The sequence below is a fragment of the Rutidosis leptorrhynchoides genome, chromosome 2 (genome assembly GCF_046630445.1).
Source record: "Rutidosis leptorrhynchoides isolate AG116_Rl617_1_P2 chromosome 2, CSIRO_AGI_Rlap_v1, whole genome shotgun sequence".
Lineage (NCBI taxonomy): Eukaryota > Viridiplantae > Streptophyta > Magnoliopsida > Asterales > Asteraceae > Rutidosis > Rutidosis leptorrhynchoides.
This window is the reverse complement of record NC_092334.1, coordinates 500,307,123-500,317,313: the sequence shown is the minus strand read 5'-3', so window position 1 is coordinate 500,317,313 and position 10,191 is coordinate 500,307,123. Positions and strand designations below refer to the sequence as shown.

Genomic DNA, 10,191 nt, shown 5'->3' with positions numbered 1-10,191 from the left:
AAATTTTCTGGTTCGTAGTAATAGTTGGATTTGTACGTGGACCGGGTTATTGAAGCCAAACAGTACTCAATTATATTGAGACCAAACGAATCCTGCCCCTCAGCTGCATCTTTTGGCTATTCGAAACGTGGGCAAAATCAGAAAAGTCTATTAATTTGATAACTTATATAATTTTTCTTATTTTTATAACTAATAGGATATTCACTGAATGCACCAAGCAAAACGTTCACCACCTTTTGTACGTTCACCACCTGTAACTCGATCAAGACATCTAGCAAATATTGTCGCCGTTGATTTTTCTTTAGAATCGTCATCCAGTCTACCAATTACTCCAATTCAAATTTCCGATAATCCATTTTTTGAACCCGACCTCACAATTGAGAATCCGGAGAATATTCAGGGACGATTCATAGATCCTGAACCACTAATCATTCCTCCGGAACCACCAATCATTCAAACAGAGATTGTTGAGGAACGAACCATTAAATCAGAATCCTCTAGTGATTCAGATTCAACAAATTCAATCATGGAGAATCTGGAACCTCTAAGTATGGAAGACCGAATGAGAGCTAAACGCACTGGCCAAGGTCACGCAATTACTCAACCTGACATTAATGCGCCAGATTATGAAATCAAGGGACAAATCCTACACATGGTAACAAATCAATGCCAATTTAGTGGTGCGCCGAAGGAAGATCCAAATGAACATCTTCATACCTTTAATAGGATCTGCACTCTATTTAAAATAAGAGAAGTGGAGGATGAACAGATATATCTCATGTTATTTCCCTGGACTTTAAAGGGAGAAGCCAAAGATTGGTTAGAATCGTTACCTGAAGGGGCGATTGATACATGGGACGTTTTAGTTGAAAAATTTCTTAAACAATTCTTTCCGGCATCTAAAGCCGTGAGACTTCAAGGAGAAATTGTTACGTTCACACAAAAGCCAAATGAAACTTTATATGAGGCATGGACAAGATTTGAAAAGTTATTAAGAGGATGTCCGCAACATGGTTTAGACACCTGTCAAATAGTACAAATATTCTACCTAGGATGCGACATCAATATACGCAAAGACATCGATATAGCAGCTGGTGGTTCCATTATGAAGAAAACCGCACCTAGACCTTGGAGAAAACAACTGGTGGTTCCATTAGGTGCTAGTATAAATTTAATGTCGTATTCACTATACGCTAAACTAGACCTTGGAGAATTGAAACCAACACGAATAAGTATACAACTAGCCGATAGATCAGTAAAATATCCTAGAGGTATAATGGAGAACATGCTAGTTAAAGTTGGTACTTTAGTATTTCCAGCAGATTTTGTTATTCTGGACATGGAAGAAGATTCTCAAGTTCCTCTCATATTAGGAAGACCATTCTTAAACACGGCTAAAGCAATGATAGACGTGTTTGGTAAGAAACTGACCCTAAGTATAGAGGACGAGAGTGTTACCTTTTCAGTTGATAGAGCAATACAACAACCGCAATCTGCAGATGATACATGTTATTATATTCAAACTATAGAATCACATGCAGAATTGTTAGAAGAATTTCCAGAATTACAAGGAACGGGAGAATGTTCTTTAGGAGAAGGAACTGAACCAATTGATGAAACTGAAATGTTAGCTACACTTATAGCTAATGGATATGAACCAACAACAAAAGAAATTTAAATGCTAAAAGAAGAAGACAAATATCGATATAAATTATCGATAGAAGAACCACCAACATTAGAGTTAAAGCCACTTCCAAACCATTTGGAATATGCTTATTTACATGGTGAATCTGAATTACCTGTAATAATATCGTCTTCTCTTACTGAAAATGAAAAATCTCAACTCATTTCTGTGTTAAAAGCTCATAAACTAGCTATTGCATGAAAAATTCATGATATTAAAGGAATAAGTCCTTCGTATTGCAAACATAAAATCCTTATGGAAGAAGGTCATAAAACGTATGTGCAACGCCAACGAAGACTAAATCCTAATATGCAAGATGTTGTTAAGAAAGAAATTATTAAACTGCTAGATGCAGGTTTAATTTATCCAATCTCTGATAGTCCATGGGTAAGCCCAGTTCAATGCGTGCCTAAGAAGGGTGGCATGACTGTCATTACAAATGAAAAAAATGAGTTTATTCCTACTAGGACTGTAATAGGATGGCGTGTTTGTATTGATTATAGAAAATTAAATGACGCCACCAGAAAAGATCACTTTCCCTTACCTTTCATTGATCAAATGTTGGAAAGATTAGCCAGAAATAGTTACTATTGTTTTCTTGATGGTTTTTCCGAATATTTTCAAATTCCAATAGCACCCGAGGACCAAGAAAAAACCACGTTTACGTGCCCTTATGGTACTTTTGCTTACAAACGCATGCCATTTGGACTTTGCAACGCCCCTGCAACCTTTCAAAGGTGCATGATGGCGATCTTTCACGACATGATAGAAGAATGCATGGAAGTTTTCATGGATGACTTTTCAGTCTTCGGTGATACTTTTGAAACATGTCTAGTTAATCTTGAACGAATGCTTATTAGATGCGAACAATCAAATCTAGTACTTAATTGGGAGAAATGCCATTTCATGGTTAAAGAAGGCATCGTTCTTGGTCATAAAATTTCAAAGGAAGGAATTGAAGTGGATAGAGCTAAAGTAGATGTAATTGCTAAACTTCCACATCCCACCAATGTTAGAGGAGTTAGGAGTTTTTTAGGGCATTCCGGTTTTTACCGACGTGTCATAAAATATTTTTCTAAAATTGCCACTCCTATGAATAAACTCCTAGAAAAGGATGCTCCATTCATCTTTTCAGATGAATGCATCAAATCTTTTAATATATTTAAAGAAAAACTCACTAATGCGCCGATCATGATAACTCCAAATTGGAATCTACCATTTGAACTAATGTGCGATGCAAGTGATTTTGCAATGGGAGCCGTTTTAGGACAAATGATTGAAAAATGATTTCAACCTATATATTATGCTAGTAAGATGTTACAAGGAGCACAAACGAATTACACAACTACTGAAAAAGAACTCCTTGCCATTGTCTTTGCTTTTGACAAATTTCGATCATATCTCGTTCTAGCTAAAACGGTGGTCTATACCGACCATTCTGCTCTTAGATACCTATTTTCGAAACAATATGCCAAACCAAGATTAATCCGTTGGATCTTACTCTTACAAGAGTTCGATATTGAAATCCGAGACAAAAAGGGAGCAGAAAATCTCGCCGCTGATCATCTTTCTCGTCTTGAAAATCCCGAATTAGAAGTTCTAAATGAATCGGCCATACAAGACAACTTTTCTGATGAATATCTATTGAAGATAGATTATAATGAAATTCCATGGTTTGCAGACTATGCAAACTACTTAGTATGTGGATTCCTTGAAAAAGGATTATCATACCAAAAACGAAAGAAATTCTTTAGTGATATAAAACACTATTTTTGGGAAGATCCACATTTGTTTAAAAGTTGTCCCGATAGAATAATACGTCGATGTGCATTCGGAGATGAAGCTAGTAAAATCTTAAACCATTGTCACACAGGACCAACAGGAGGGCATTATGGGCCTCAACTTACAGCAAGAAAAGTTTACGATGCTGGATTCTATTGGCCTACAATTTTCAAAGACGCACACCTTCTTTGCAAATCCTGTGATGCTTGTCAAAGGGCCGGAAAAATAAGTCAACGTGATGAAATGCCACAAAATGTCATTCAAGTATGTGAAGTATTTGACATTTGGGGTATTGACTTTATGGGTCCATTTCCAAAATCTCATAATAATCTCTACATTCTCGTTGCCATTGATTATGTATCTAAATGGGCGGAAGCACAAGCTCTCCTAACTAACGATGCACGAGTTGTAGTCAACTTCTTAAAACGTCTTTTTGCAAGGTTCGGAACACCAAAAGCTTTAATAAGTGATCGGGGTACTCATTTTTGTAATAATCAACTTGAGAAAGTTCTCAAAAGATATGGAGTAACTCATAAAATCTCCACCGCTTATCATCCACAAACAAGTGGACAAGTTGAAAATACCAACCGAGCTTTAAAACGTATTCTAGAGAAAACCGTAGGATCAAATCCGAAGGAATGGTCCATGAAATTGGAGGATGCACTCTGGGCTTTTAGAACAGCCTACAAAACTCTAATTGGAACCACACCTTTTAAACTCGTTTACGGAAAAGCATGTCATCTTCCAGTAGAAATTGAACACAAAGCATTTTGGGCTTTGAAGACATGTAATCTTGATTTACATGAAGCCGGACGTCTACGGTTAAGTCAATTAAACGAATTAGAAGAATTAAGACATGAAGCATACGAAAATTCGTTAATCTATAAAGAAAGAACGAAGAAATGGCATGATAAAAGAATCAGAAGTTCAAAAGAATTTAAAGAAGGAGACAGAGTTCTTCTTTTCAATTCACGATTCAAGCTATTTCCTGGTAAATTGAAATCAAGATGGTCTGGACCATTTATAGTCAAAAGAGTTTTCTCGTACGGAACAGTAGAATTAATAAATTCAAATGGGATTGAATTTAAGGTTAATGGTCACAGAGTTAAACATTACATAGATAGTCCAATGGAAGTTAACAACGAAGTTAATCACAATTTCAACACCACAGCTAACTAAGTGTGGGGAGAATCAAGTCTTTAAAAGGAAAATATGTATTTCTGTTAGAGTTAGATGTTCTGTTTTCGTGTAGTTTCCGAGAATGGAATCCAAATGGTCTTTCCCTAGCAGACCCTAAAGAACTAGTCTTCTCCCCCCATTCTGAATTTTTATTTTTTTTAGGTTTTACGAGATGAAGACTTCCTGTGAACTAAACCATGGTCTAATGCTACACGCTTTGATCACTAAATGTAATAATGACACCCTTCCAAGTGAAATAGTATCATTAATCAGAGGTAAATTGGACGGAGTAAGAAAAGAATCCAGGAACGAAAATAATAATTTACAATTTGGTAAAGGAAAATCAAAATCCTCAGCGAAAAGGAGAGCTCGACACCTTAAAAGATGTCACAACTGCGGAAAATGGTCACACGAAGGAAAATGCTCGACGAATCAGACATATTCCAATACCGAATTTGTTACTTTATGCAGAGACGGACCGTTCATATGTTTAGAAGAAAAAACATTAAATGCTCGAGGTTACGCCTATGTAGCTATGGAAAACCAATTAGTCCGACTATCTTATGAGTGGGCTAGAGCATATCACTAAGAAATCTATCTCACAGGTAAGTATGTACAGTTTTCATTTTTATTTTTATTTTTAACCTTTTGTAAATAAACGCTAATTTGTTCACTATAAAGTATTAAATTGGTATTCAATAAAATTAGGTATGCTTGACCGAAATTATTGATATCATACAAAAATTTATTACATCACTACGAAATTTACCGTTTATTCTTAAGGTATAAATATCTTTAATCAATCAACCTAAAATATTTCAAAAATTCGTCATGAGTTAAACTAGGTTATGAAACCGAAATTACTTTACCGAAAAGAGGGGCGTATGTTTTTGATAATATTTGATTGATTAAAGTGGGATAAAAGACCAAAAAGATTTTTAATTTTAATTTTACTTTATTTTTAAAACTAATATTAAAATAATATTGTAAACTTTTTAAATCAATATATTTAAAATTGTAAATATTTAAAAAAAATAATATTTTAAATATAAGTTTGTATGTATAAAAACAAAAATATAAATTTAAGTTTGGTGTGAATTTTTAATATGAATTTTTAATTTTATGCATTTTAAATTTAAGTTTGGTGTGAATTTAAAAACAAAACTTTACTTTATTTCGCTAAGTTAAAAATTGATTTCTAAAAATTCGTCGTGAGTTGAAGACTAGGTAATTGAACCGAAATTGCTCTACCCAAGGGAGGGACGAGAACTTTTATTATCATTATTTTTAATCTTATTGAACTAAAGTATGCCAAAAACATTTAAAAAACTCAAAAATCTTTACTTTTAAAACCGCGCTTAAAAATTGACAAATTTTAAAATTTTGTCGAGGGACGGACTAGGACATCGATCCGAAACGCCCTTATCCTAAAAAGAAACAAATTTTTAAAATTTTATTAATTATATGTTTTATAAGTTATAAGGTTTTATATATAAAAAAAAAAAAATTAAAAAGTCAAAGTCACTGTACCCGGACCCCCATGCGATCTCATGGGTTTTGAACTCCAACTCCATGCGATCGCATGGAGCTGGAAAACAGGCCAGATAGAAAAAGCAGCGAGCTGCTCTGCTCTTCACCACAATACACACACACATACACGAAATTCTCTCAAAATCTCACCAAATTTCACCAAATTTTCACCGTAATTCGTCAAATTTTTCGCTCTAATCATGAAATTGTTCAGAAGCTTTTCAAAGAAGGTAAAAATTACACCCCTAAACTCATAAATTTTTTAGTTTTTGTGATAATTATCAATATTTTACCTAATGAAATTTTGTTAATTTCTAGAGTAATTAGTGTTAAATTGTTAGTATTTTTTGCATGTATAACCTAGATTGATGCTAATTAACATGATTTGAAGCCAAAAACTTCAGAATTTTTAGAAATCTAGGGTTTGTGTTCTTGAGCAATTTGGGGCTTTTTGATATAAACAGGTTATGGTCAATTTTTGTCATGAATTATTACTAAATTGAGTAGTGTAACATGTTTAGATAGTTAAATAATCCAAACATTGATCCTAAACATGATTTTTGGAGATTAAAGTGGACTTTTTAGGTGCAAAATTCATGAACTTGATTAATTTGATATAATTGCCATTTGAGACTTGTTTAATTGATAGTAATGACTATTTTGACATGTTATTTGAGTTAAATGCTTATTAACTTTGTCTACATTTTCATATGTGCTTATTTAAAAAAGTATAGAATTGTAAAAATTATGAAAATGCATATAAGTTTAAGTTTGATTTAACATGTTATTGTGATTGTTTTAAATTATTATTTTGCTAACACTAATGCATATTTGGATACACAAATTTTGTGTTTAATGTGTTTTGCAGAGAGCCGATACTGGAGGTTCATCATCGTCATCATCTAGACGACCTGCTCCAGCTCCAGAACCAGAACCAGAACCAGAGATGCAATATGAACCTGAACAAGAACCACAACAGGAACCACAATAACAGCCTGATCAACATGTACCTTATTATGATCTGCTACAGTTTGTTACTGAATTCATAGTATTTCCGATGCATCCGCCAGTAGAATACCCAACGATTCCTGAACACACATTGCATCCTAATCTGAGATTCAATAGACGATGTAGAGATTACCCGGCATATCAAAGTAATAAATTCAAATTAATAACGAAAGATGTGGAGGTGCCTAGGGTAATTGATTGGGATCCTTTGGAAAGGGTCCAACTTGCTGACCGTGTTAGGGAGCATTTGATACAAAGGTATGACAGTTCTTCCTTTACAGATTGGGAACGATTATTCACCATTCGTAGACCTGTATATAAGGAATGGTGTGTAGAACTTATGAGTACTATAGCGTTAAATGTAGATGTAGATAGATTAGATGATAGAAGTTTTCTTAGGTTTATACTTGGCGGTAGGATGTACAGGATGTCCATGCTGGACATGGCTAGGGCATTACAGATATATACGCCCGCTAAATTGCTACTACCCGATTGTATGAATTTGATTTATCGTGGTGAAAGGGTAGATAGGAATTTTGACACGAACGCCGTCTGGAGGCGTATGTCAGACTATAATGTTTTTGGGCGGGGAGGAACACATACCTACTTACATATTAACAGAGCCGAGCTTCGTATAATTCATATATTTTTGGCTAACTCGATTACACAGAGAGGTCACAACAAGGAAAAATTGACCTTACATGATTTATTTTACCTAAAGTGTATTAGAGACCCAAGAGGCTTTGTTAATATCCCTTACTGTGTTGGTTTTTATTTATCTAAGATGGTTGAAGGAATACAGGAAGGGGGGATTATAGGAGGAGGTATTTTTGTTACTCTCATTGGAGAGTATTTAGGTGTAGATAAGAACCAAGGGGGTCCACTTTTGGAATGTAGGGAACAGGTTGAGCTTTTAGGATTGAGGGTTTATGCGGGTGCTAAGGTATTGAAGAGTAGACGCAACAGGCAATACCCTATGTAGGTAGTCATCCGCAGGTAGAAAGAGGATCAGACGAGGAGATGGAGGAAGCGGATGACATTAGGGATGTCATTCGGGAGGCTATGACTGATGTCTACCAGCGTGTAGATGAGGTAGACATGACAAATGCGGAGAGATTTCGTCGGATGGAGCAGTGGCAAGCCCGGAATGATTACGAGCATTCCATGCAACGACAGCATGATAGATGGGACTATCATCAGCGTCAGATTATGAGCCGGCTGTCACCTCAGGATCACTACGTCCCGACCAGACCAGCTTACTATCCTCCACACCAGCCCGAGATGAGACCGCCTTATACTCTCTACGACCCTAACCAGGCATACCAGTACACCTATCACCAACCATGGAACCCGGACGATGACATGAACTGGAACCCCTATCCAGATTGATTTAGTTCTGGTTGGTAATTTATATGATTTTTAATTTTTATTATTTCTGTTTATTTATGTTTAAACACATTATATTATGATACTTTTATTGTAATGTTTAATATTTTTATTATGTTGTACTAATGTTTCATTTTTGATTTGAAAGTGGGATTTTAAGTCCCATTTCAAATTGTCATGCATGTTTATATTTGTATGTATGTATATTGTCAATTGTACAAAACAGGTAAAACATCTCATTTTCAAAGACTGGCGTTAAGTTCAGCAAAAGCTAGTACTTTTGACGACAAAACAAAAAACAAATGTGATGTAACAACAAGACGGAATGAACAAATGATATGCACCATTTATCATTCAGCAAACAAACGCCAATATGTTTGGAAACTTTGGTAAAATTTAATCATTTTTCTACGCTAATCACCCTCAATAATTTAAATTGTTACTGATTTCTTGCAAATGAGGGCATTGCAAGATCTTAAGTGTGGGAAGGGGTTAAATTCTTTCGGATTTTTAAAATTTTAAACTTATACACTTGGTTACCATTAGAAATACTAGTAACGCAATAGTTGTATTAGAATCTAGTGCTCTCTGATAATAAAGAACAGCCCTAGTCTTATATACTGACTACCCAATTCTAGTAAAATTTTTCAAAATTTTCAATTAAATGAACTCAAAATCATGTTTATACATATTTATGAACGATAAAACTAGGTGTTAACACCGAAATTATTATTACCTCGGAAAGGACATAAATTGAGAAACAAACCAAAATGTTAGAATTCATTTAAAATGGAATAGAGGACAATAAAAAGGCAAAGAAAGGAAAATAAAAGCCAAGTGTGGGAAAAATTTACCAAGTTATTTTGAACATATATCACATATTTTTATACAAATAACTGAAGATGCTTTTGTTTTGGACAAAATTAAATATTTTACCCGATTTACTATAATATATTTGAAAGAAAGATGGATCTACACGATGAATCAATTCCATCATTAAAAGGAAGTAAAGTCTTCCGAAAAAGAAACGCGCTTCTTGATTTAGGTCAGGAAGTTGTCGTCCAGACCAGCTGTAGGTTGACGAAAAATCTAGAAAAGTCATCTCTAAAATTAGCAGGAAATCCATAGACCTCAGCATCAAACAGGGTCGCCAAGTGGTCAGACTTATCCTAACCATGAGAAGATCTGTCTTGTAAAATGGGGAGAATGCCGTGCAAGTTAGCTGGATAAGACTAATGAACCAGATCCCCAGAAAGGATAATCTCCTTAAAGATCAAAAATCAGCTTTTAAGCCTGCTATTACTCAATCCTAGATATTGACCTTAAAGATTAAGAATTATAAACTCATGGAATTCGATGATATCTAAACTTGAGCTTGAACGAGAAAATAGTTTGATCAAAATTACAAACCGATTTGTTTTCTGAAAACCCATTTTCAATGCGTTCATTACCATTGAACGTAAAATCCTAGGAATTCACCTGGAATTCATTAGGTCACCTGAACCAAAATCGGGTGTCAACCGTAAGAACGGTGGTTGCATAGCATGGTCAAAGACAGGACCTTGAGCCAGACCGGAAAATTATAAGGGTGAGCTTTATTATTGCTCCTACCAAGGATAGTA

General features: G+C 34.8%; 1 non-coding gene across 1 annotated transcript; it reads right to left on the bottom strand.

Annotated features, from left to right (window-relative positions):
• Positions 1-910: 910 nt before the first annotated feature.
• LOC139894860 (small nucleolar RNA R71) lies at positions 911-1,017 on the bottom strand. The gene has a single exon (XR_011775340.1). It is a non-coding gene; the product is annotated as a small nucleolar RNA R71 (small nucleolar RNA).
• Between the last annotated feature and the right edge of the window lie 9,174 nt (positions 1,018-10,191).